At 37.0% G+C, this 27,849-nt stretch overlaps 1 long non-coding RNA gene across 3 annotated transcripts in view; it reads left to right on the plus strand.

Moving 5' to 3' along the window:
• Positions 1-190: 190 nt before the first annotated feature.
• The window catches only part of LOC105475539 (uncharacterized), a 34,094-nt gene continuing 6,435 nt past the window's right edge, over positions 191-27,849 (plus strand). The window contains exons 1-2 of one of the 3 annotated variants that reach the window (XR_011622157.1): positions 191-836; positions 20,280-20,338. This is a non-coding gene — a long non-coding RNA (uncharacterized lncRNA). Of the gene's footprint in view, positions 1,137-20,279; positions 20,339-27,849 lie in introns of all 3 variants that reach the window. The other 2 variants (XR_011622156.1, XR_011622155.1) reach the window with 2 other exon arrangements.

Here is a 27,849-nt window from a genome sequence, read left to right on the forward strand (position 1 = left end):
TCCTTGTGGTAGTTTCCTGAGAATGATGGTTTCGAGCCTAAATTTTTATGGCCGTGGGACAGGCAAGAACCCAGTCTTTAGCTAAACTAAGGAAAAGTCCTGTAACATTTCTGTAAGATAAATTAACAGCAATACTTGATATATGCATGCTATGTTGCACTTTATAAAGGGTTTTAATGAAACATACTTTAATCCTCATGTCCTCATGACATCTTAATAAAATAGAAGGGCAGAGTCTCATTTTAATTTTATAGAAAGAGAAACTAGATTTCTAAAAATAGGCTAAAAAACTTGCTCAAGATTATATACCTTGTTAGTAATAGTTGTGAATCAGACTTGGGGCTTTGATTCAGTGCTTTTATTTTCCTTCAGCAAACATGCTTTAAAAGCATATACAATATTGCAAATATCCTGGATATCCATTAACTATCCATCTGAGAGTTCTTCTGGTTTGAAATAGAGGAGATTCTGGAGTCTCTCCACAAATCATATAACAAACACACACAATCTTGAATAAATTAAAAAGAAAGAAACCACAATGCCACACAAAGTAAAAACATCCCCATATTTATCAAAACACATTCTGTCAAAAGTCAAGACTCCTGTGGTTGGATGTATATCAGTTCATTGGGTAAAGTATCAAAATTGTATACATCTTTTCAGTTATTATATATTCCTGTTATGCAGGTGGTACAAAATGTACTCATTTTATTTTTACAGGGAAGGTTGCAGAAGATTTGCTTTGACCTCAAAGTACCTTCTTCGTTTCCTTGGTGATAAAGACCTCAGTCACAGGACAACTGGGTAAACTGAAGGAGCCAATGCAGCAAAAGAAGGTGGACTTTGCCTTCCAGTTCAGGGTCTTTTATTACTGGTACTACTAAGGCAATCTTGGCAAAGTGTCATTCGTATTTGTCTATGAACTTTGTCCTTGGCTACATAAGAGGGTATACTGTTATAAGGCAAGGCAGCAGCACTCCTTTTATGACATCAGAGAAGTCTTTGCTAATGATTCTGTTGCATGCTTACCTAATGTAAAATAGTAGGCACATAGTTGAATCAAGGTTCAGGCAGAGAGGATCACTTTTAAAAGACTGTAAAAGAAGTTACGTGGATACTGTGTGTTATGCATCAAGGTACATTGTCCTTATTTTCATATTATGCTGTGTCCAAATGGCATAAGTAAAATGGAGCTTTGGCAATTATCTAGCTAATGTGATCAACGTTAATGGACAATCTGGTTAATCTGACTTTTAAAAGTAGATTTTAGCAAGAAGTGAAATGTCAAGAGAGCACTTAAATGAATTTCCTTCGATTTTTAAGTTAAATTGCAGTCCCTGACTTTGTTTTCCAATTATTACATGATGCTTCAATAGTATTGTTCCAATAATAACACTTTGTTCTTAAAGAGTCCCTTGCAGTCAATTAGTTCAAAGTACATTCGGGTGTATATACAGGTTATTGGTTTACCTCCAGCTTTATGAAACATATGTGAGCAGCAAGCAATTGGTAACTGCTACTTTCAAGCATTGGTAACTGCTACTTTCACTGTCCTTATTCTTCTCTGCACTCCAGTCACAGTGCTTTCTAATTTCCTTAGGCAATTATATATATTATGTATATAAAATATATACACACATGCATATGTATGATATATAATTATTCATACATTTAGAGAGATACAGTTTTAATACTCCTTACTTTGAAAGTATTAACCTGGCCGGGCGCGGTGGCTCAAGCCTGTAATCCCAGCCCTTTGGGAGGCCGAGACAGGCGGATCACGAGGTCAGGAGATTGAGACCATCCTGGCAAACACGGTGAAACCCCGTCTCTACTAAAAATACGAAAAATTAGCTGGGCGAGGTGGCAGGCCCCTGTAGTCCCAGCTACACGGGAGGCTGAGGCAGGAGAATGGCATAAACCCGGGAGGCGGAGCTTGCGGTGAGCTGAGATCCGGCCACTGCACTCCAGCCTGGGCGACCTTCTTTCATTTTTGGACTGCATTGCTTCTTTTTCTCAAAATGTCAATTCACACATTTAAATGAATATTTATTAGCCACATGTTAATTTTATGCAGAGAACTAGGCTTTAGGTTGACTCATATGAAATTGCCAATGTATAAACACTTTTGACCTATAAAAACTTACATTTGTGAAAAGAAAGATTAGATATCAGCTACTGTGTGTTGTGTGACCTACATCTCCCTATCTGTTTTTTTTTAGATTCCACATTTAAGTGAGAGCATGTGATCTTTTTCTTTCTGTTTGTGGCTTATTTCACTTAGAATAATGCACTCCAGCTTCATTCATATGGTGGTTGGCAAGCGGCAGGTTCTCCTTCATTTTTAAAGATGAATAATATTCCACTGTGCATATGTGTGTCATATTTTTTAAGGCTGAATAATATTCTATTGTGTTTATGTATATATCACATTTTGTTTGTCTATTTGTCCATCGATGGCCACTTAGGTTGTTTTCATACATTGACTATTGTAACTGAATGTACAACACGAGGACTATAGTTAATAAAATTGTACTGTATTAAGAACTTTAAAAAATAAGTAGATTTTAGCTGCTTTTGTCACAAAAAAGTAATTATGTGAGATAAGATATGTTAATTTGCTTCACTATGTAACTATTTTACAATCTATATGTATCACATAACATCATGTTGTGAAACTGAAATGCACACAATAATATTTGTTTTAAAAAATAAAGGAAGGCTAAGATGAAGAGGAAATACTTTTTTGGAGGAAGCGACATTTAGAATTTGGCATGATTTAGCATGATTATATTTCAAGGAAGATTCAGCAGGGAGACTCTTCCAGAACATAAATGGAATGTACAAGAGTATAGAGGTAGGAAAAATGCAAAGTGTTCAGAAATTTACAAGTTGTTAAGTTGGCCTGATGCCTGTGTGGTGTGGGCCACAAACCTGAAAGAAAGCATCAGGGCAGATGATGTAGGGCAGAAGTGACAACTGGTTAAGGAGTCTGGGTTTTTGTCTACTGAGCCATGTGAATTCATGGAGGGTTTCTGAAAAAGGGAGGTCAATGATGGAGGCAATGCTCAGAATAGACCAAAGGTGGAAGATTACAGAGGGTTTCTGAAAAAGGGAGGTCAATGATGGAGGCAATGCTCAGAATAGACCAAAGGTGGAAGATTACAGAGAAGGGAGCCAGGCAGAAGGTGGTGGGGGCTCAGATGAGAGCTGACAAGATTGGGGGACAGGAGTCCTGTCGGAGATGCACCGTTAGGCACGGATTACACAGCATGAAGAACAACTCTTCATGTGACTCTACATGTTGAGAATGATGCCTGGGAAAATGGTGCTCTTTCATAGATGAGTATGACAAAAGGAGAGAAGCTGCTTTAAGAAAAGGCTGAGTTCAGTGAGATGCAGGCAAATATATCCACAAGGAAAAGTGTAGCTCAGAGCAACGTTGCATTGAAGAAGATGTTAGCCCATGCCAGTGACTGTCAGCAAACCAAGGGAGTAAATACTCAAATGAAAAATTATGCCATGGTCAGAAATCTGGACAATAACAACTTTTCAGGGTGAATGGAGGGTAAAGGATATGGAAGGGCTAAAAGAGTCAGAAGACCACAAGGGACACTTCCATTTCTGAGACTAAAGCAAACCAGTAAGTTGGGACCAACCCCTCACAGAGCTAAGCATTCTATGTCAAATATAAATACCTTTCATGACTAAAAATTCTGGATCAAATAATTTTAAAAACTTGAAGACATCAAAGAAATGATAAGAAAGTATGGAATTATGAGGCCTGTGAAGAAAATGGGGACCCAGAAATGCAGTGCTGTTGTCTCCCATGGCCTTTGTCAGTTTCTGCAACTGTGAACTTTGATTTTTACATGAAGTCCCAGGGCATGCTGAAATGGGAGAGTTAAATAGGGTCCCTCCCACATTAAGCTGAGATTTCAAATAGCCACACTATTATGATAAGGATGAGAGGAGGTGGACTCATCACCCCCACCACCCAAAATAAACCAGGTGACTGTATTTGTGCTAAGCAAAGAAGAGCATAAATAAAATATTTCCCTTAGAATCTGTATTTATAAACTAGTCATTGTGGAGGTGTGCAGTCCTATTCACATCACCTAAGTAGTTCCAAAAATATTAAGCCATGAATGTAGTTTAATTTTAGTCTAAATTGGTCTTAGGCTAGTAATGCCTCTAGGCTTCTGTCATTAATATAAATACAAATGCTTTCCGAAAGAAGGTATCTCTGTTTGAGGCCTCAAAGATTCTCCACAAATAATGTTTCAAGGACAATTTCCAGCACACAGTCGAAAATGACAAAGCACACAAGAAAACAAGCTACCATGAATGAGAAGTGCCAGAAACAAAGCCATAAGACAACATAGATAAGAATTATTTTTTAATAATGATACTCTATAAGTTTAACAAAGGAAAAGCTTGAAAATATCTGCAAATAGGAAACTGCAAAAAAATGCACAGCCAATTTTTAAAACAATCAAATATAACTTTTAGGAATAGAAAGTATGATAACAATTAACTAAATGCACAGACTCTTGAAACTCATTAATAAGAAAATGAAAAACCCAGTTAAAAAGTAAGCACTAGTATAGTTTGAAGTCAGGTAGCGTGATGCCTCCAGCTTTGTTCTTTTGACTTAGGATTGTCTTGGAGATGCGGGCTCTTTTTTGGTTCCATATGAACTTTAAAGCAGTTTTTTCCAATTCTGTGAAGAAACTCATTGGTAGCTTGATGGGGATGGCATTGAATCTATAAATTACCTTGGGCAGTATGGCCATTTTCACGATATTGATTCTTCCTATCCATGAGCATGGTATGTTCTTCCATTTGTTTGTGTCCTCTTTTATTTCACTGAGCAGTGGTTTGTAGTTCTCCTTGAAGAGGTCCTTTACATCCCTTGTAAGTTGGATTCCTAGGTATTTGATTCTCTTTGAAGCAATTGTGAATGGAAGTTCATTCCTGATTTGGCTCTCTGTTTGTCTGTTACTGGTGTATAAGAATGCTTGTGATTTTTGCACATTAATTTTGTATCCTGAGACTTTGCTGAAGTTGCTTATCAGCTTAAGGAGATTTTGGGCTGAGACAATGGGGTTTTCTAAATATACAATCATGTCATCTGCAAACAGGGACAATTTGACTTCTTCTTTTCCTAACTGAATACCCTTGATTTCTTTCTCTTGCCTAATTGCCCTAGCCAGAACTTCCAACACTATGTTGAATAGGAGTGGTGAGAGAGGGCATCCCTGTCTTGTGCCAGTTTTCAAAGGGAATTTTTCCAGTTTTTGCCCATTCAGTATGATATTGGCTGTGGGTTTGTCATAAATAGCTCTTATTATTTTGAGGTACGTTCCATCCATACCGAATTTATTGAGCGTTTTTAGCATGAAGGGCTGTTGAATTTTGTCAAAAGCCTTTTCTGCATCTATTGAGATAATCATGTGGTTCTTGTCTTTGGTTCTGTTTATATGCTGGATTATGTTTATTGATTTGTGAATGTTGAACCAGCCTTGCATCCCAGGGATGAAGCCCACTTGATCATGGTGGATACAGTAACCAAAACAGCATGGTACTGGTACCAAAACAGAGATATAGACCAATGGAACAGAACAGAGTCCTCAGAAATAATACCACACATCTACAGCCATCTGATCTTTGACAAACCTGAGAGAAACAAGAAATGGGGAAAGGATTCCCTATTTAATAAATGGTGCTGGGAAAATTGGCTAGCCACAAGTAGAAAGCTGAAACTGGATCCTTTCCTTACTCCTTATACGAAAATTAATTCAAGATGGATTAGAGACTTAAATGTTAGACCTAATACCATAAAAATCCTAGAGGAAAACCTAGGTAGTACCATTCAGGACATAGGCATGGGCAAAGACTTCATGTCTAAAACCCCAAAAGCAACGGCAGCAAAAGCCAAAATTGACAAATGGGATCTCATTAAACTAAAGAGCTTCTGCACAGCAAAAGAAACTACCATCAGAGTGAACAGGCAACCTACAGAATGGGAGAAAATTTTTGCAATCTAGTCATCTGACAAAGGGCTAATATCCAGAACCTACAAAGAACTCAAACAAATTTACAAGAAAAAAACAAACAACCCCATCAAAAAGTGGGCAAAGGATATGAACAGACATTTCTCAAAAGAAGACATTCATACAGCCAACAGACACATGAAAAAATGCTCATCATCACTGGCCATCAGAGAAGTGCAAATCAAAACCACAATGAGATACCATCTCACACCAGTTAGAATGGCGATCATTAAAAAGTCAGGAAACAACAGGTGCTGGAGAGGATGTGGAGAAATAGGAACACTTTTACACTGTTGGTGGGATTGTAAACTAGTTCAACCATTATGGAAAACAGTATGGCGATTCCTCAAGGATCTAGAACTAGATGTACCATATGACCCAGCCATCCCATTACTGGGTATATACCCAAAGGATTATAAATTATGCTGCTATAAAGACACATGCACACGTATGTTTATTGCAGCACTATTCACAATAGCAAAGACTTGGAATCAACCCAAATGTCCATCAGTGACAGATTGGATTAAGAAAATGTGGCACATATACACCATGGAATACTATGCAGCCATAAAAAAGGATGAGTTTGTGTCCTTTTTAGGGACATGGATGCAGCTGGAAACCATCATTCTTAGCAAACTATCACAAGAACAGAAAACCAAACACCGCATGTTCTCACTCATAGGTGGGAACTGAACAATGAGATCACTTGGACTCAGGAAGGGGAACATCACACACCGGGGCCTATCATGGGGAGGGGGGAGGGGGGAGGGATTGCATTGGGAGTTATACCTGATGTAAATGACGAGTTGATGGGTGCAGCACACCAACATGGCACAAGTATACATATGTAACAAACCTGCATGTTATGCACATGTACCCTACAACTTAAAGTATAATAATAATAAATAAATTAAAAAAAAAAAAGTAAGCACTAATACTGGTGAGGATGTGAAGCAACAGGAATTCCATTTACTTCTGTGAAGGAAAATTGGTACAGCCACTTGAATTAGAAGTGGAGCCTGAAGATATGACTGAATTGCTACAATCTCATGATAAAATTTAACAAATGAAGAGTTGCTTCTTATGGATGAACAGAGAGTGGTTTCTTAAAATGGAATCTAATTCTAGTGAAGATACAGTGAGCATTGTTTAAATGACAAAATATTTAGAATATTATATAGATTTAGGTTGATAAATCTAACAGCATTTGAGAAGATTGACTCCAATTTTGAAAGAGTTCTACTGTGAGTCAAATGCTATCAAACACCATCACATGCTACAGAGAAGCCTTCATGAAAGAAAGAGTCAATGGATGAGGCAAATTTCACTATCGTCTTATTTTAAGAAATTGCCACAGCCACCACAACCTTCAGCAAACACCAACTTGATCAGTTTCCAGCCATCAACACTGAGGTAAGAACTTCCACCAGCAAAACAACTACAACTTACTGAAGGTCATTAGCGCTTTTTAACAATAAAATATTTTTAAATTAAAATATGTACCTTTTTAGATGTAATACTATTGTACACTTAATAGACTAAGTATAGTGTAAACATAACTTTTATATACACTAGGAAACCAAAATATTTGTGTGACTCTCTTTATCATGATATTGCTTTCTTATATTTTTAAAAATTTAAATTAGTTTTAAAATTTGTAATTCACATTGTTATACATATTTATAGGATACAATGTGATGTTTCAGTGCATTTATACATTATATAATGATCAAATCAGAGTAATTACCATATTCATCACTTTAAACACTTATCATTTCTTGTGATTATAGTCAAAATTTTCTGTTCTGGCTCTTGAAATGTATACTACATTGTTATTTGCTATAGTCACCCTTATGTGTAAGAGAACACCAGAACTTATTCTTCCTGTCTAACTGTAACTTTGTACCCATTGACCAACCTTTCCTGGTCCCTCCCTCGCCTCTTCCCTCTCCAGCCTCTGGTAACCACTATTCTACTATCTACTTCTATGAAATCAACGTTTTTAGATTCCACATATGAGTGAAATCACACAGTATTTATCTTTCTGTGACTTGCTGTTTTACTTAACATAATGTTCCTCAGGTTTATCAGTTGACACAAAGGACATAATTTCATTCTGGTTTATGGCTAAATGATATTTCATTGGAGATACATATATCATATTTTCTTTATCCATTCATCTGTACATGGCCATTTAGATTAATTGCATATATTGGCTATTGTGAATAACGCTGGGATAAACATGAGAGCAGATATCTCTTTGACATACTGATTTCATTTCCTTTGTATATATAGCCAATAATGAAACCACTAGATCATATGGTAGTTCTATTTTTAATTTGAGAAACTTCCATACTGTTTTTTCTTATTGCTCATTGAGAATGGAAGCATTTTAACAGCTGATCTGTGATCTATTCACTTCTTTGAGGGTGATGGAAGGAATTACCATGGAGGGGGGAATAAAAAGGCAGATCAACCCAGTCTAATCTCTGCCACCTGGAACTCCAGGTAAATAGACTAATATTTGCTAAAAGGAAAGATTCTTATCTAATGATACAAATTAGTGATGTATGGCAGGATGTCCTTGCTAAGTATTACTTAGTAAATGAGCCCAGAATTTACAGATTTATGACACACGATTCCCTAAAGAAGATCACATGTTACACAACTCTCTGGAGTGTACCGTGGAGATGTTTATAACTTAAGCACTTTTCCTGCTGTGTGAAGTAAACCTGAAAAGCCTTATCTAAAACCTCTGTTACTATTATCACAGAATACATGTCTGATGTGGGGGAAAGGACCCCTTTGATGTCCCAGACTTTGCTTTGTCCATGCCTCTTGACTGACCGTGACCTGAAATTTTTAATAAGGCTTGTTACTGCCTGAGAACTCTGAGTGAGCCTGATTTGACAGTCTGCTCTTGTGTATTAGCCCACACATGAAATCAATAAAGAAAGTTTTAATTAAATGCTTGGTACTCAAAACAGATATATAGACCAATGGAACAGAACAGAGGCATCAGAAATAACACCACACATCTACAACCATCTGATCTTTGACAAACCTGACACACACAAGCAATGGGGAAAAGATTCCCTATTTAATAAATAGTGTTGGGAAAACTGGCTAGCCATATGCAGAAAACTGAAACTGGACCCCTTCCTTACGCCTTATAGAAAAATCAACTCAAGATGGATCAAAGACTTAAACGTAAGACCTAGGACCATAAAAATCCTAGAAGAAAACCTGGGCAATATCATTCAGGACATAGGCATGGTCAAACACTTCATGTCTAAAACACCAAAAGCAATGGCAACAAAAGCCAAAATTGATAAACGGGATCTAATTAAACTAAAGAGCTTCTGCACAGCAAAAGAAACTATCATCAGAGCAAACAGGCAACCTACGTAATGGGAGACTATTTTTGCAATCTATCCATCTGACAAAGGGCTAATATCCAGAATCTACAAAGAGCTTATACAAATTTACAAGACAAAAGCAAACAACCCCATCAAAAAATGAGCAAATGATATGAACACACTTCTCAAAAGAAGACATTTTCTGCAGCCAACAGACACATGACAAAATGCTCATCATCACTGGTCATTAGAGAAAGGCAAATCAAAACCACAATGAGCTATCATCTCACACCAGTTAGAATGGTGATCATTAAAAAGTCAGGAAACAACAGATGCTGGAGAGGTTGTGGAAAAATAGGAACGCTTTCACATTGTTGGTGGGAGTGTAAATTAGTTCAACCATTGTGGAAGACAGTGTGGCAATTCCTTAAGGATCTAGAATTAGAAATACCATTAGACCCAGCAATCCCATTACTGGGCATATACCCAAAGGATTATAAATCATTCTACAATAATGACACATGCACACGTATGTTTATTGCAGCACTATTCACAATAGCAAAGACTTGGAACCAACCCAAATGTCCATCAGTGATAGACTGGATTAAGAAATTGTAGCACATATATACCATGGAATACTGTGCAGCCATAAAAAAGGATGAGTTCATGTCCTTTACAGGGACATGGATGAAGCCGGAAACCATCATTCTTAGCAAACTATCACAAGATCAGAAAACCAAACACTGCATGTTCTCACTCATAAGTGAGAGTTGAATAATGAGAACACACGGACACAGGGAGGGGAACATCACACACTTGGGACTGTGGAGGGTTGGGAACTAGGGGAGGCATAACATTAGGAGAAATACCTAATATAGATGCCTGGTTGATGGGTGCAGCAAACCACTATGGCACATGTACACCTCGTAACAAAACTGCACGTTCCGCACATGTAACCCAGAACTTAAAGTATAATAATAATAAAAAAAAAATGCTTGGTACTATAGAGTGCTTTATTCTATTGAGCTTTGTGTGTAAACTAAAGTGAACTGAAATAGAAAACTATTAGCCCTCAGAAATTATTCTGCAACATTCTAGGATCTGTAAATATTGCTGTGTTAACTCTGCTATAAAATCACTATCTATGTTATAATACAACTTAAGAAAATATCCTAGAAAAAGACTACAAGAACATATGCCAAAATATTAATAGTAGTTATCTGTGGGTAGTGACATATGTGGTTATATTCACTTTTTAAATTTATTTTTTCTATTTTCCCTAAATATTTTATAATTTCATGCATACTCCTTTCTATAAATAATAAAAGATAAAGTTTAAAAATTATAATCAATCTTGTGTGATACAAATTTATCACAACTATGTTTTAAAAGTACCCAGCAAAAAGACTGAAAGGAAACACACCATATGTTACCTAAGATTTTCTCGAAATTATTGGAAGTTGAATGATTTGTTTATGTTTTTCAGTGTTTCTAAAATTTTCATAATAAGCATGAATTACCTTTGTAATGAAAATAGCTAAATTTTTATGGGAGAGTATACAATTTGAAATACATTTTAAACAGATAATTTCTCCCTTCTTGTTCGCCCCCTTTTAACCATTTATTTCTGTAAAATAGCAGTTAATGTCTAATTGTTATAGAAAAAGTATAAAGTGGCCGGGCGCAGTGGCTCACGCCTGTAATCTCAGCACTTTGGGAGGCTGAGGCGGGCGGATCACGAGGTCAGGAGATCGAGACCCCGTCTCTACTAAAAATACAAAAAAAAAAAAAAAAAAAAAAGTACTAGCCGGGCGTGGTGATGCGCGCCTGTAGTCCCAGCTACACGGAGGCTGAGAGGCTGAGGTAGGAGAACGTCGTGAACGCCGAGATCGCGCCACTGCACTCCAGCCTGGGCGACAAAGTGAGACTCCGTCTCAAAAAAAAAAAAAAAAAAAAAAAGTACAAAGTTTGTTGACTTCAGCATTAGGATTTTTTGAGCCCAGAAACACCAGTGCCTTTTTCTATGGAGCTGACGTGAGATGACAGTCCACTTCCGGGTTTGCAGACAGTGGGCCTGTTACCAGGTGGCTGACAGATGTGGCTTCCCTCCAATTTCTGGGAGGGCTTCTATTGGATCAGTGGATGGGTGATCTGTAGCTAGAGGGGTTAGAACCAAGTCAAGGAAGGAAGGCCTCTTTAGAAATAAATTTAACTGAGTCTGGAGATATAAGTAGAAGCAGGAAAAAATATCTGAGTCAGAAGGTAGAGGATGGGAGAAAGTCCCGAAGAAGGAAATAGTGTGGAGTATTGGGGGAACTGTAGAAAGCCATAGCAATTGAACCAGAGTAAATAAAGGAGCCTGGAATGGAGAACAGTCCAAGTGCCCAGGAACTCATAGACTGGGATTTTTACCAAAACCAATGGAAAGTCATTCAGAGATTTTTCAACAGGGGACTAATCGTCTTGGAGAAATAAATAAAAAGGAAGGCCATCTTCACATTCAAAGCAGTCTCATGTCAGGGTTGAGGCACTAGAGTCCATCTCTTTAGGGACAAAGCTGTACTTTGAATAAATATCAGATTTAAAGTTTGAATCTGTGTAATCAAGTATGTCCTATAGCAGAGTGGTTATAATGTCAGACTTCGAAATCAGACTGTCCTGGCTCTGACACTTTCTAGGTGCATGACTCTAGGTAAGCTTCTAAATTGATACAGTGAGAATAATAACTTGCTGTTGTAAGAACTAAATAAATAATGCATATAAAAGGTGAGCATAGTGTCTGGTACATAGTTAGTGATCAACAGTAATAGCTGTTATATCCTGACTCACTGCAATAGAAAAACAATAAAATCATCACACAGTGGACCTTTATGTTCCTTACATAAGCTAATGCTGGATGCATTTTCAGTGAGCTAAATTGTACTCAGTGATTTCAGAGTAATGAGCCAAATACATTAACTGTTCTGGAAACAGATGAAGCCTGACTATTTTGACTAAATATAGAGATAATTAGAATCTAGGCTCTATTTGTTGATAGGCTTGTGGAAGCATAATGAGAATCATCATGTTGTAATAGAATAATACACAGGGCTAAAATGAATCAGAAATTTCACAACACAGATGAAAACAACTAATTTTATTGATGTCAGAAATACATTATTAGCTGAATCTTCTTATAATCTTATTCTGTTTGTTTCATGTTGTAACAGCTCCTAATAGTGTAATCAATTATGCCTTTCTATTTTGCTGCTGAAGTGTTTTCTTTCCTCCACACACAGTTTGGTACAATTATCAAGTATCAGATAAAACCCTTTTCTGTAGTTTTATAATATGCATCAGAAGCCTTCCTTCTTTGATGTAGTTGAGTATAGAGATGAAAGGTCCTTGCAGATACTTTTATTCAAAGCCAGAAAACAATTTTCCATAGGAAAGGTATTGACAACTTCCCTGGTATCAAGTTCTGATTATGTAGTTGCATAGTCTTATTGGAGCAATTCATGTTGCCAGGAAAACTCCAATATTATTAGATAATACACATGCAAATAAACGTACATGTTACATGGAAAGGAGAAAAAGATAGACTATAAAATATGGCTTCTGGGCCAGCCTTGGGACCGAGAAGCAAATGTAAATGTTAGCATTGCAGGGCTCATGCTCACCTCCAGCATGGTGGGAGGAAGTGAAAGGACATGGCTAATGCTAAGTCTGTCTTCATTTGATACTTGAGGGTTAGGGTGAAGTCCAGGGTCTGAAACACCAAACTGTGCAGTAAATCAAACAACTGGGATTTGTGGTTAAAGCAGAGTTTCATTAGAGCTAAGCTTGGAAATTGGTTAGTGTATAGAGTACAGTGCAGGTTAGCAAATGCCACTGATCACACCCAGTCTGTGGTTAATTTATCTCTAGTCCTTGGCACAATGAAAAAGGCAAAGACAACATAGTGAGTTTTTCATATGATAAGATTTTTAAGTGTTTTTATTATAATTTATGTCTTGCTCTTTCTGGCATGGAATAATAGTGGTAAGATTAAAAAGTTGGTAAGATTATGTCAGCGTGCAAAATACTTAAATATTGATTTACTTGTGTATTAAATCTAAGAAATCAAAAACTCTAGGATCAAGTGCAATAGAGCACATGTAGCATTATGGTCAGCAATATAGGAAGTCAAAATGAATCTTTCAAACCAAGCATGGAACCCTCATAAAATCAGACTGTTGAAATACATATATTGGAAGCACTAGAGGTTGGAACCTGGAGGCCTTGGTTTGATTTGGGCTTGTAGGCTCAGGCCAGGACAATACGCAAAGAATTTAATCAATGATATCTCACTATCTTACAAGAACATCCTCTGGTTATAGTGTGGGGATACCAAAAAGGGTCTGAGTGGCCAGGCACTTGAATCCTCAGTTCAGTTGCTTTTTAGGGTCCGGGTGAAGTCTGGGATCTGAAACACTAGGGTCTGAAACACCAAACCAAACTGTACAGCATATCAAACCATTGCAAGTTGTGGTCAAATCAGATGAGTTACATTAGGGCTAAGACTGGAAATTGATTAGTGTATGGAGTGGTCATCTCTCCATATTGTAGCAGTTATTATGGCCATATCAGTTGCCTGAATATTATTCCTAGATACTTACACTCCTAAATGTTAGCAGGAAGAATGCCCGGCAGCTTTAATAAGCTAACCCTGTTTGGTGTCATCTTCTTTCCCATATTGAATTTTATAAGTAAATCCTTAATATCAAGCATTACATGTTTCTGAAGGGAGATCTGGCTTGAGTTTGAACTGATTCTTGTTCTGCAGGATACCAGGGAAGCCAGTTTGATTCCATGATTTTTATTTTTTTAGTTGATCTTTGAAGGATAAACTTTACCATGAATTGGAGGCCCCAAACAGACTCTGATACTTGTAAATTATGAAGAAAGTCAACTTAGTTTTTCCATTTGCCTTCTCCTGCAGGTGCTAACTACACTAGGTTTGACCTCATGTTTAATAGCAAATAATATTTTCAACTAATCTTTTTTCTTTATTTCTGAAGAAAAAGAGAAAAGACACTGGGAAAATATCATCTGTCCCCAAACCATGGGACTATAGCAAGACAATAAAGAGACTCCTGTGCCATCCATTCTCAATGTTTATACTGCCTCCAACCAAGACTATTTGTATATTTAGCTCCTTTTCGCTTATCTTTGAACTGTTCACCCTGTAGGATGCATCTTTGAAATCAACCATTCTGATTACTCAACACATGTTCTGAGAAAAATAACCTTCTCTTCACCAATGGTATAACACTCCAGGAACTGTATTATAATCTTTAAAAAGGGAGTCAATAATACTTAATTTACAATCATATCCCAAATGGCTTCTACGGTTGTTGGATTGGAAACATTCATGGTCTCTTCAAGGAATTATAATGCAGTTGTAATATACTTTAATATCCTCAGATAAAATGTGTTATATCAATGCATTATAATTAAAATGCATTATTAGAGAATCTCTATTTGCTTTTGCTATATTTAACATTTTTAATTTGCAACATATTGCTATCTCTAATTGCTCTTTCTCAGAATTACTGTATGAGATGAATGAAAATTATACTTGTGTACTTCATCTCTTTTTAATAGGAAAGGAATGGAAATTCAAAAGACTTGTTAGGTCACACAAATCAGAGGTGAAAGCTGAATCTGAGAGGCTTTTGCTTCCGGCAATAAAGTAACATTAGAAGACCTGAAAACGCCTAAACATGCTGGACAGCTGATTCACTAAGGGTTCAAGCTGATGCTGTAATAGGGTGTGGGGCGAGACTGAGGACCTTTCTCTTGCTAAACTAGAAACCTGACTTTAACACTCACAAAAGGACAGTAGATGAAAGATTGGGCCTGTTATGACCTAAATGTTTGTGTCCCTCCACTCAACTCCCTGTGCTGGAGCCCTAACACCCAATGTGATAGTATTTTGAGACGGGACCTCCTTTTCCCAAAGTAATTAAAGTTACTTAAGGTTATGAGGGTGGGGCCCTTATGATAGGATTAGGGCCCTTATAAAAAGAGACATTAGTGAACTTGCTCTCTAGTTCTCTCCACCATGTGAAGACATAGTGAGAAGGAACAGTCTACAAGCGAAGAAAAGAGCCCTCACCAGAACCATACTATGCTCGCATCCTGCTCTTAGACTTCCATCATTCAGAACTGTGAGAAAATAAATGTCTTGTTTTTTAAGCCAGTGGGTTTATGGTATTTTGTTATGGCAGCTGAGCAGACCCAAGTGAGGAAGAAAGTTGGAACTGTTTTCCACATAAAGCTGATGCCCCAAAAGTATTGCACTTTTAATCTAAGAGTGGACTAACAAATAAATTTGATTCCTAGCAAAGAGAGACAACAGATAAATGTATTTGTTTCTGCCAGGGTTCTGGGTGAAGAAATCAAAGCAAAGAGTTACCCCTGATAATTTAATACCACAGATCTGTGCCTCAAGTGGGTTTAGAGCTTGAATTTAGTCTACTCAAGTAGGTTAAACCTTCAATCCCAGGTTAAGAAATTAATATACAATTATTATATTAATCCCTAGGCCAATAATACCCCAAGCTCCTGACTGAGACCAAACACTCTGGAGGGACACTCTCACCTGCAGGCCAGAAGGGATTCGAGTAGAAGGAAATAGGCTAAATAAGAGAGCTCATGGAAAAAATTACAAACCACACAAGGAAGGCATTCACCACAGTGAGAGTGCATAAAAACAGCAGAATTACCACCTAAAACTTGAGATAATATGATGACAATCTGAAGCAGAATATAACAGAAGTATGCTTAAAATAAATAAGACATGAAAAATTGAAACCCTAAAAAGGAATAAGAAAATATGAAAAAAAGAGAGAAACGTGCAGGCACATTGGGAAAAGGAAAATAGGAAAAACAATAGCAGATAAAAAATTTTAAATTGACAAAGAACAGATTAGGCAGCTATATAAATGATGAACTGAAAGCTCTATCTGGGGATATTAGACAGCGTATTGCACTGGGAAATTGCGACATAGAGAAAGGGAAATTGATTAAGATTTAAGAAACATGGAAGGTAGAATTAGAAGGTCCCTGTACCCTAACAGGCAATCCAAAAGAACAGAATAGAAAAAAATGGGAGAGATATAGTCTTGAAAATTCTTGTAATAATTTTCCAGAAGTGGCAAAATATATGAATTCATCAAATCAAGAACCATGTCATTTTCAAGAAGGATAAATAAAAAGAAATCTACACCTAAATACATCCCAGTGAAGCTGTGGAGCTTAAAATCTTAAAAGCAAACACAAAAGTTACTTAACTAAGAAAGCCACAACTATTAGACAAAAACAAAAAACTTTTCAAGAGCAAAACTGGAGACGAGAAAGTAGTGAAATGATATATTTAAAGGGCTAAGGAAAAGTAACTACCAACTTAGTTTATACTCAGCTAAATTGTTGTTTAAGAACCCGTTTGAAACATTGACTAAAAACTTTTTTACTCAAAGGCCCTTGCTAAAGAGAACTAGTAAATGATGTGCTCCATAAAAAAGGGAATAAAATTCATGAAGGAGTGGGATAAAAGAAGCAGTGATGAGCAACCACATTTGTAAACATTGGTATCTATGGAAGCATTGCAATGACAACAGACAGATTTGAAAATATAACAACAGGATGGAGTGAAAACACTAGAAAAGAATAGAAGGTTAAAAAAATCAAGTTTGGAGTTAAAGTATTTTAAAATCCTTTTAATTGTCAGAAAAAAGGTAAAATATTGATTTAGTGTAGGCATTATTGTATTGACAATTCACGTTAAAAGTTTAAAACAACTACTAAAGGAAGAGAAATAGAATATATAACTTTTAAACCCCTGACAGTTAATGGATTAAAAAACTATCAATTAAAGAGAATCCTAAAATAAAGGAAAAAAGTATGCTAAATAGAAAGAATAAGATGGTAGAAATCAATCCAAATATATTCATAATCATAATAAATGTAAATAAACTCACCAATTAAAAGAGCATATTCAAATGAATTTTTAAAATATCAGCTCTGCTGCTTATAAAAATACACTTAAAATACAACACAGAAAAAAAAGTAAGAGAATAATTATTCCAAGAAAACAATAACCAAAAGAAGACTGGTATGGCTACAGTTCACCTGACAAAATGTCTTTAAGTAAAATTTAAAATGTATTTTTTAGGAAAAAAAGCACACAAGATACAAAAATTCTAAACTTAAAAACAGTAAACCTAAATAGCTGGGCATGTTGGCCCACGCCTGTAATCCCAGCTACTCAGGAGGCCGAGTGAGGCATGAGAACCACTTGAACCTGAGAGGCGGAGGTTGCAGTGAGCCAAGATTATGCCACTGTACTCCAGCCCGGGCAACAGGGTAAGACTCTACCTCAAGATATTAATAGTAATAATAATAAACCTAAAATAATAAAAATTGATTAAATTACAATGAAATATTGACAAATCCTTGATCATATTATGTTTTTAATATAATTATTTCCATAATTAATCAATAAAGCAAATAAAAATAGTAAATATTTAAAATAAATTTCAGAAAAATTAATGAGTTTGATCTAATTTACTTATAGAAGCATCCCATATCCAAGAGTTAAAGAATACACACTCTTTTTAAACACATGCCCGTCATTTACAAAAATTGACCATATAATGGTTCCAAAACAAGCCTTGACGAACACCAGTGGATTTAGAGACTACATCATGCAGATGATATTCTCAAATCATAATGCAAAAAGATGAAAAATAAATGTCAAAAAGTACTAATTCTTCTGTTTAGAAATTTCAAAACATATTTCAAAATAATTTATGGGTCAATGAAGAGACTGTTATATCAAAACTTGTGAGTTTAAGCTAACTAATCTTTAAATGCATTGATGACAAATATTAGGAAAAACACAGATTGAAAATTAATAACCTATGGAAATAGAATTTTTTTAAAAAATGCAAGTTTATACTGATTTATACAAAAGAAAATTAAGAATCGTTCTGTCTAGTATTAAAGTTAGGAGAAAAAGAACACTTATAAGTTAGCATGCAATGTAGGAAAGATGAGCTTCTAGTGTTTTGTAAATGTGAGGCCTTGACTTATCCCTAATGGACAAGTAGGGGCACTTGACCGACCCCCTACACTGCTTAGTGGTTACCCATGAAAGTTAAGCTGCTTTGGAATTCTGAATCCATCACTTACAAGACATGTGGTGGTGAGCACATTATTTGACTTTCCTGGGTCTTTAAATTTTCTCATCTGTAACATGGGAATCATAAAACACAGGGAGCTCTCATCATCCAAGTATTTATTGGCCAATCTTTTATAGGAAAGTAAAAATAATAAAATGTGTCATAATTTGAAAATCTTGACTCATGAATTGACCTCTTCAATTGAATCCCCCACTCAAGTGCCTTGACTCTGCCTAGCAATGTCTGCTTTGATCAGACTCTTACTGACCGTCCAACACTGGAAACTCGGCATTTTGTGAAAAATGGTAACGATCATTAAGAATAAAATTAAAATGAATGTAAAACAAAAATGTGAACACAGCAACTAACGCAAGGTCTCACAAACTCAGTAGAAGTGGAGAAGTAGCTGAATCACATACGAAGTCACTTCATGAAAAAAACAATTGACCAGAGATATGACATGATAGGCATTTCAAAGGAGACTAAATTTCATATTGCAGTTCCGAGGAAAATAATGAAGAACTCAAATTTTGGAAAATCACAATTTGAGTTCTTCATGAAAATAAAGATCAGAATTTTTTATAATCTTGTTAAAAACTTCCTCTTTATGATCTTTTTAAAAATGCAAACCTAAAGAATATTGTATTATGCAATCATGTAATTTTCTTGGAAAAAGTGTGTGTCCTCCCAAAAAACATCCACTTGAATCATTCTTTGTTCATTTTAAGAACTAGTACAAGTTGTAGTTACAATGTGTGTGTATGATTGCTGATGTAAGATAAAATAAATGTATGTTATAATGTTAATCATTTTAAAAAGATATGCTCTAATCAAACTCTCCCCACCTCCAACCCACAACCACATGCACACAATTTACTATGAAATCAAGTTTTTGCTTCAAGTGGGATTTTTTTTAACCTAGCCTTTCCCAACACCAATTATATTTGGATAAGGAAGACTTCATGGACCTATGTATGGGATTATTGTGAACCTTAGCTGAGATAATTTGTTATTACAATATGCCTGGACGATAGCAATCATTCAATAAATATTAGCAGTTAACCATCCTGGGCTATGTTATGAATCCAAAACTTTAAAAGATCTCCATGCAAACTCTCATTGTTGCCCAGTGAGTGTTGTCCTTCATAAACTCCAGATCTGATCCAAATTAAACTCTTCTCCATCTTCCACACATCCCAACACAGTTCACTTCCTGCTCTTTGCCCCAGATAAACTTTCCTGGATTCTGCATGTCCAGATCCTTCAAAGTTCAACTCAAACACAACTTCTTGCAAAAGTCCTTTTCCAACAACCATTTGAAATAACCCCTTTTCCCTTGTATTCTCTATTCTCATAGCAATATGTATACTCTGTGATAGGAGTTATCACTTTTTCCTTAGAAGATGTTATTTATGTCTTGATATCCTTACTAGGTTGTAATCTCTACTAAGAGTAGGTCCCCTGTTTGTGTTATCTTGATATCCTCACAGAATCTTTCGCTCTGACTTGCATATAATATCCATTCATCCACACATTTTTTCATAAACATTTATGGAATGCCAAAAATAGTTGGTTCGTAATAATTGTGCGTTCATAAACTGAATGAACTAAAGATCAGGCAGTTTATTAAGTAAGCATAATAGGAAACTTTCTTGCAGCTTGCCCAGCAAGATTCCTTCCAATCTTTCCTGAATGATGAGAACACACAGGATCCTAGGTATGTGCCCTTCTGGAGATACACTCGAGGGGGTAGCATGTGTTATTCATTACATCACATATAACCTTTTCAAGTTTACAATCAATCTTGCTTGGAAGTCTGGTGTCATTTAAAAAGCACGGCAGCGTGCTGGTAGGAGAGACAATCTGAGAAGGCTACAGTCTGTGAATCCAAATACCCTATTTAAAGATCCAAACATGAAGAAGGAGGATGTACTAAACACATCATTTTCCTTCCAAGTGATTGAAAAGGGATGGTACCTTGAAGCTTTGTTGGGTTTCAATGCACTGATTTCTTTCTTACCTATTTTTCTCAGGTTTGTCAGGTACTTAAGAGTCTATTTCAAATTGCCCGCAGACTCTTTTTCTCATGTTTCTTAAAACTGTTTGTGATTAAGTCACCCACATTGTCTTCTAGGCTCTAATGATTCTTCTCTTCCCGTGAAATCCTGGTTTTTTATTTTACTTTATTCTTGTTATCACATCTTTGTTTTCCACTACACTGCTTGCTTTTAGTATTCCCATCAATTTTTCTGTTTCTTGATTCTTTGTGCACTCTCGTATTTGTTCACCTATCTATTCTCTCAGCATATAGTTTCAGGGTAACTTTCAGGGTTAAACACCATGCTGGTCAGAGATAGGATTCCTGAATTTAGAGGGATCACAGTCTAAAGTAGTGATGGAGGACTGGAAAATAGAAATAATGTTATGTGACATAACAAGAGGGCACAGGATAACACCATGCATAGAATCATACAGGCATCTCTATAAAAATGCTGAAGAAGTGTGCTCCATTGTTCATTCTCTATTAAGTATGGAGTAAAATTAATAGCTAGGGATTCTTGGAAGAAATTAGTATTAAATTGTGATTTAAAGTAAACAAGCGCAAAGAGGAATTCCAGGTGTTCCAAATAGAATAGCAGAGGTGATGGGATGCTTCACTGAAAAGATGCCTGATTGAGAACAGTTGTTTCTCAAAGTGCTATCTATGGACCAACTGCATTGGAATCATTTAGACTGTTTTTTTAAAATCACATACAGGTGAACTTCACCACCAAATCTATTGAGCAGGAATCTCTGGAAGTAGCTAAAATCTGTCTTTCACAACTACTCCAGATTATTTGTAGGCCTAGTAAAGTTGGAAAACATTGCACAGAGATAGGGGAAAATTAGCAGGTAACAGGCAGATCGGTTTGGGTGACACCCACGAAGATGAGATGTAAGTAAAAGGTCAGCTGGGAGGCCCTGACAGTTGGTCCTATTATTAGGTTGATGCAAAAGTAATTGCAGTCTTTGCCAAAATCTTATTATTAGGTTGGTGCAAAAGTAATTATGGTTTTGGCAATTACTTTTGCACCAACTTAATATTGTATATCTTCTATGATTTCCACTGGAGAAGTGAGTGTTAACATTTTGGTATGCTACTAGGTGCCAGGCATGATGCTGGATATTCACCAAATGAAATAAAGTTTAATTCTCAAGACAATCCATCTTCTATGTTTCTACACCTGGGCTGCTGAGGACTATTACAGAAAACCATAGAGCACGCAGATTCATTTCACTGCCAGTATGCAGTCTTTGCTCCATTTAAGCCCTCAACATTGGCCATCCTGTATTTCTCAAGTCATCTCTTTCCACTCTTTACCCTAGAGCTATTACAAACTTTCTCAATTCTCCTGAAATCTCCTACTGTACTGCCTCTCTCCTAATTCTTGGTAAGTAAACTTAAATACTACTTCACTAAGGGAAAGAAGCCTTTTAGGTAGGACCCTCAACTTCCTTCTGTCCTCCCTACAACATAGCTGATCTACACCCAGCCTCATTACCCACCCATTCTCCTGCCTAGATTTAATCCTTCCAACATGTGAGCTAGGAACAACAGCATTAACATCACCTGGGAACTTGTTGGAAATGCATAACTTCAGACACATGTAGACCTACTGAGTCAGAATCTGCTTTTTAACAACATAATTCAAGTTTGAGAGGCTCTGCTAAAAAAAAAAAAAAAACAGCAACAAAAAAGGTGCCCTTCCTTACCTCTTCAGGTACGTGGTTTCTTCAAATGTTCCTGTGTCTTCTCTAACAAACCTACTTTCTCTGCTGGATCCTCTCAAACACATCTAAACATTTAAATCTCTCTCATTCTAAATCAACATTCAAGCCATTTTTAAAAACTGCCCTATAACCTCTTATCTCCAGGTAGTGAATGATTAATGCTGTTTTCCTCTACAAAGGCAAACATCTTCAAAGACTTTCTTATATTCTATTTCTATTTTGCTCCCTTTATTTCTCAACCCACTTTTAAAAGAGATCATTAGCTGTCGCCCCCTATCAAGTCTTCCTGGCTTTCATGGTAATAATACCCTAGCATTTAGCCAGGCACCTGACTATAAAGACTCTAAAGACTGTAAAGGCACTTGAGTAAAGACCATTTTCTAGCTTCCCTTGCAGTTCTGTGTGCCCATGTCTCTAGGTTCTGATTGTTGAGATGCTAATGGAAATGATATGTGTAACTTCTGAGAAATTATCTTAAATGGAGAGAGTATAACCTCTTGTGTCTTATCTCCTTTCTTCTGGTGGAATGTGGATGAAATGGCTCAAATGCCACCAGCCAATTTGGACCATGAATTAAATTTGGAATGGAAGCCACACATGACATGGGAACAAGATGGAAAACTTTAGGTAACAGAAACAATGGAATGCCATTCCAGACTAAACCAACATCCCTAGGCTTATTGGACTTGAATGAGAAATATACTTCTGTCTTTTTTTTTTTTTTTTTTTTTGAGACGGAGTCTCGGGCTGTTGCCCGGGCTGGAGTGCAGTGGCCGGATCTCAGCTCTCTGCAAGCTCCGCCTCCCGGGTTTACGCCATTCTCCTGCCTCAGCCTCCCGAGTAGCTGGGACTACAGGCGCCCGCCAACTCACCCGGCTAGTTTTTTGTATTTTTTTAGTAGAGACGGGGTTTCACCGTGTTTGCCAGGATGGTCTCAATCTCCTGACCTCGTGATCCGCCCGTCTCGGCCTCCTAAAGTGCTGGGATTACAGGCTTGAGCCACCGCGCCCGGCCACTTCTGTCTTATTTAAGCAATTCTTTTGGAGGCTGTTAGTATCAAAATCCTAACTAATATTCTATAGCAATCTGCCAATCCTCCTTCACTTTCCCCAGTCCCGATACTGTTCAAGTTGTTAGTGATATTTTTCGCCACTCCTCAAGGCACATAAAACCATTGCCAACTCCTTTTGTTTCAAACAGACTTTCCTTTGGACTTCCGTGATACCACATTACCTGGAGATATATACATTTTTTTTTTTTTTTTTTTTTTGAGATGGAGTCTTGCTCTGTCACCCAGGTTGGAGTGCAGTGGCATGATCTCGGCTCACTGCAACCTCCGCCTCCCAAGTTCAAGCGATTCTCCTGTCTCAGCCTCCTGAGTAGCTAGGATTACAGGTGTTTTGGTATTTTGAGTAGAGACAGGGTTTCACCATGCTGGCCAGGCTGGCCTCGAACTTCTGACCTCAAGTGATTCACCTGCCTCAGCCTCCCAAAGTGCTGGGATTACAGGCATGAGCCACTGTATCCAGCCATTACCTGGATTTTTATCCAAACTCTCTTTTGTCTTTCTTCCTTAAGTCAGAGTTTAACCACGATCACCGGGAAGTTTTGAAAAAAATACTGATGCCTGGGTCTCAGTCCCAGAGTTCTGATGTCATTAGTTTGTGATAGGGGCCCGGCATGACTATTCTTGCTAAACTCCCCGTGACTCTAGCATCCAACCAGGGTTCACAATCGTAGCCTTAAGGATTGCTGGGTGGAAGACCATTGCAGAGTCTAGACTCTTATTTCTTGCTCTGCACATTCACCTTGACCAATCTCATCTACTTCTGGTTTCAGTTAGCATTTACATGCTGATGATTTTCAAACTAATATCTCTCAGCTCTTTCTGTTAAGCATGACCCATACACGTAACAACCAATTAGACAACTCCAATGGATATGTCATTAATATCTCATGATGATCATATACACTGTATTTTTCATTATTTCTTCCCATTCACCTAAAAAATTTGTGTTCATCTTCTGTGTTCATTAGAATAGTACTACTATCCACATAGTTGTAAGAGCTAGAAATTTCAGATTCCTCTCCAGCTCCCCTAATTTTCCCTGTCTAATCAATCATTGCACTCAGTTTCAACATTTTAATATCTCTCACATTCATTCACTTCTTTTCATCTCCATTGCCATTTCCTGGTTGAGGCTACCATTATTTCTTGCCTGTACAAGTTTCTCTAGAGTCTTGCTTCCTCCCAGTTCTTCCTGCACACTCTGCATCTGGACTGAACATTTAAAAACATACATCCAGTTATGCCATTTCTTTGTCTCAGGTCCTTCAGGGGTTCCCCCTTTGCTTTGGGATAGAAGCCAAAGGCTTTTACCTGACCACCAGATGCTGCCTGAAACTCATGGCTCACCATTCCTCAAACTCATGGCTCACCATTCCTCTCCACCCCATGCTATTGCATAGGTATAGGGAACAGTGTAGTTTCCCAAATTTATATGTTCCTCCCTGTACCCGCCCATAACTATACTGAAATGTCCTGCCTTTTTGTCTGGTTGACCAAATAGTTTTCAACCTTCCCTGGGTGTAGGGAACTCTGTCTTGATCACTTGTATACATAGGCATTTACACAATGTCTGGGGGTATAGTTGGCACTACAACACATATTACTGACTACCTACTAGGTTTCAAATATCATGGAGCTTACATAATGGTAGATTAAATGTTTAGTGATTGGGAAATAGATCCTTAATTATTTTATTGTATATCGATAAGCTCGGAGAGGTTTAATAATTTTCTAAACATCAGAGCAAAAATATGAGACTGAGGCTAAGTTTGATGTAGGTTTGCTGGCTCCAAAGCTCTTGTTCTTTCCACATTAATATGTGCAAATTCTACACACAGATGCTTTGTGAAGAGCCTATAATAAAGATGACATTTACAGTAGACTCCTCTGATACTTTGAAATGTTTTCTAGGTTATCATTGGGATTTCCTGGCTTTTCCAATCAACCCATGGCCTCTAACAAGCTCATAAAACAGCAGGCTGAAACTATGTTCATCTAAAACCAAAACATTTGGTCAATTAAACCAATTTAATAAAAAAATAAACAACTGAATTCATTGGAAGGACAGCAATTTTCTTCTTGAATAGTTAGTTTGGCATCATGTCGGCAAAGCATTACATTCTGGAATTTTTTTTCTTCTCCTGATTTAAATTTGGAATTTGAAAGTATGGTTTTTCTTGTGCTTCCCTTCTTCAAATTACACAGGAGATTAACTCTAGGTCTCAGGGACAGGTGCCTATAAGAGCTAGGTCAGTAAAGCAAATGAATGGACAAGGTTGTGTCCATTCAATAATATGTGCATGATGACAAATGTATGTTGTGGTAATGTCAAAAAGGAATACAAGACTATGAAAGGTGGAGGAGGGAGAGACAAGGGTTGCATAAATGTTGACTGAAAAGGAAAAAGTAATGACCAGATTTTAGGGAAGAGAGCAGAGAGGGTAAAGAAATTTCAGTGAAGACCCTGCTTCCACTGGGTTCACGATGAAGGAGTAAAACACTCCCTCTTGAGGGTGACAAGGTGACTATGGCAACCGTCTTGAACTGGGCGGCTGAATTTATTAACTCCGTGAGGAGTTCACACTATCGGTTGAGGAAAGGCAACCAAATGGATATAAAAATCTATCCTAATGCAGGAATAGAAAAGCAAATACTGCATGTTCTCACTTAAAAGTGGGAGCTAGATGATGAGAACACATGGACACACAGAGGGAAGCAACACACACTGGGGCCTGCTGGGAGGTGGAGGGTGGGAGGAGGGAGAGGATCAGGAAGGATAGCTGGTGGGTATTGGGCTTGATACCTGGGTGACAAAGTGGTCTGTGCAGCAGACCCCCATGGCACAAGTCTGCCTACAAGGCAGACCTACATATGTACTCCTGAACTTAAAATAAAAGTTAAATTTTTAAAAAATCTATTCTAAGAGGAATTAGTCTTGTAAGTAGATCATCCCCACACCTCCATATGAGCTGCTTGCCCCAGAGTCACATGTAGTAATGAGGGAAAACAACAGCCCCCGGAAAAAGAAGTTATCACTGTCCCTTAGCACAGGGGCAGAGGGAGAGACTGACCATAGTTGCTTTCTGGAGATTTTCATGACCTAGAGGCAAGGCCCCAGAAATCTGGGAAGCTAAGTGTTCATAAAATATCGACATAAACTTATAAAAAATATCACCAGTTTTTCTTTAAGCCTGATAGTGTTTGGTTTTCAGACACTTGCAATTGTAAAAGTCCTCTGACTTTTTCAATTGTCTCTTATCAACTTATGAAAAGTTGCTCAATCTTGCTCAAAACAAGAGAAACAAAATGGAAAGAGATGCCATTTTCACCTATCTGATTTGAAAAAATCTAAATGTTCAGTAACAGGCTATGTTGGCCAAGCTGTGAGAAAGTGGGTACCCTCATACATTGTCAGTGAAATATAAGTTGCTTACAGTGTTTATAAAGGGCAATGTGAGAATGTTTATTAAAATAAAAAATTCATGGACTAAACTCAGGAATTCTACTGCTAGAAATTTATTCTACAAATATACTTATACATGTGAAAAATTATATATGTATGAGGCTATTCATTATAGTATTGTTTATAACAAAAGATATAAATGAGCCTAAATGTCCATCAAGAGAGACTGGTTAAATGAAGTATGGTACAACCATGAAGTGGAATACTCTAATATATGTTGTTTGGTGAATCAATTAATTTTGTGCTACCACTCGTATAAAAGGAAGGGGACAGAAAATATGTATTCATGTACACGTCAATCTCTGGAAGGACATGCAAGAAAACAAAGAGAGGTTACATATTTAGGAAGCAGGCATGAGGACTTACCAGATAAAACAAGATTGAAAGGGAGCTTTTGTTTTTGTTTTTACTAAATATTCTCTTATTCCTTTCAATTTTGGAGTCATACAAATGTATTCATTATTTTTAAAATCCAATAAATATATTTTAAAGAAAGTAACAGAGTCCTAACTCATTTATTTTAATGATAAATCACTAAACACATGTGTAGAGATCCTAGCACTGACCTGTTGGCTGCGTACATTGACGCATCAAACTTCTTTGCCTTCTAGAATTTCGGATCTATTTCAGCTTTGAAAGATCAGGGTTGTAGTACTCAAAAGAAATATTCCATGATTAAAGTGGCCCCTACAGGACAAATTGAGAAGTTTCATTACTTTGGTCCCCCTTTAAAGATAAGAGTTTAGAAAACGTGGTTGGGGGTTGTGACCATGGGTTTCCACTTCCTGTTGCTAGAAATAAAAGTTTTGATAATTACCGATATAGGCACTACCAACAAAGCCAATTTGTAGAGAGTACATTGGGATGATAGTATGCTGAAAGAAGGAAATATACCTGGATTCTGACACTGTTCTTGTCACTCGTA

The sequence above is a fragment of the Macaca nemestrina genome, chromosome 4 (genome assembly GCF_043159975.1).
Source record: "Macaca nemestrina isolate mMacNem1 chromosome 4, mMacNem.hap1, whole genome shotgun sequence".
NCBI classification, from domain to species: Eukaryota; Metazoa; Chordata; class Mammalia; order Primates; family Cercopithecidae; genus Macaca; species Macaca nemestrina.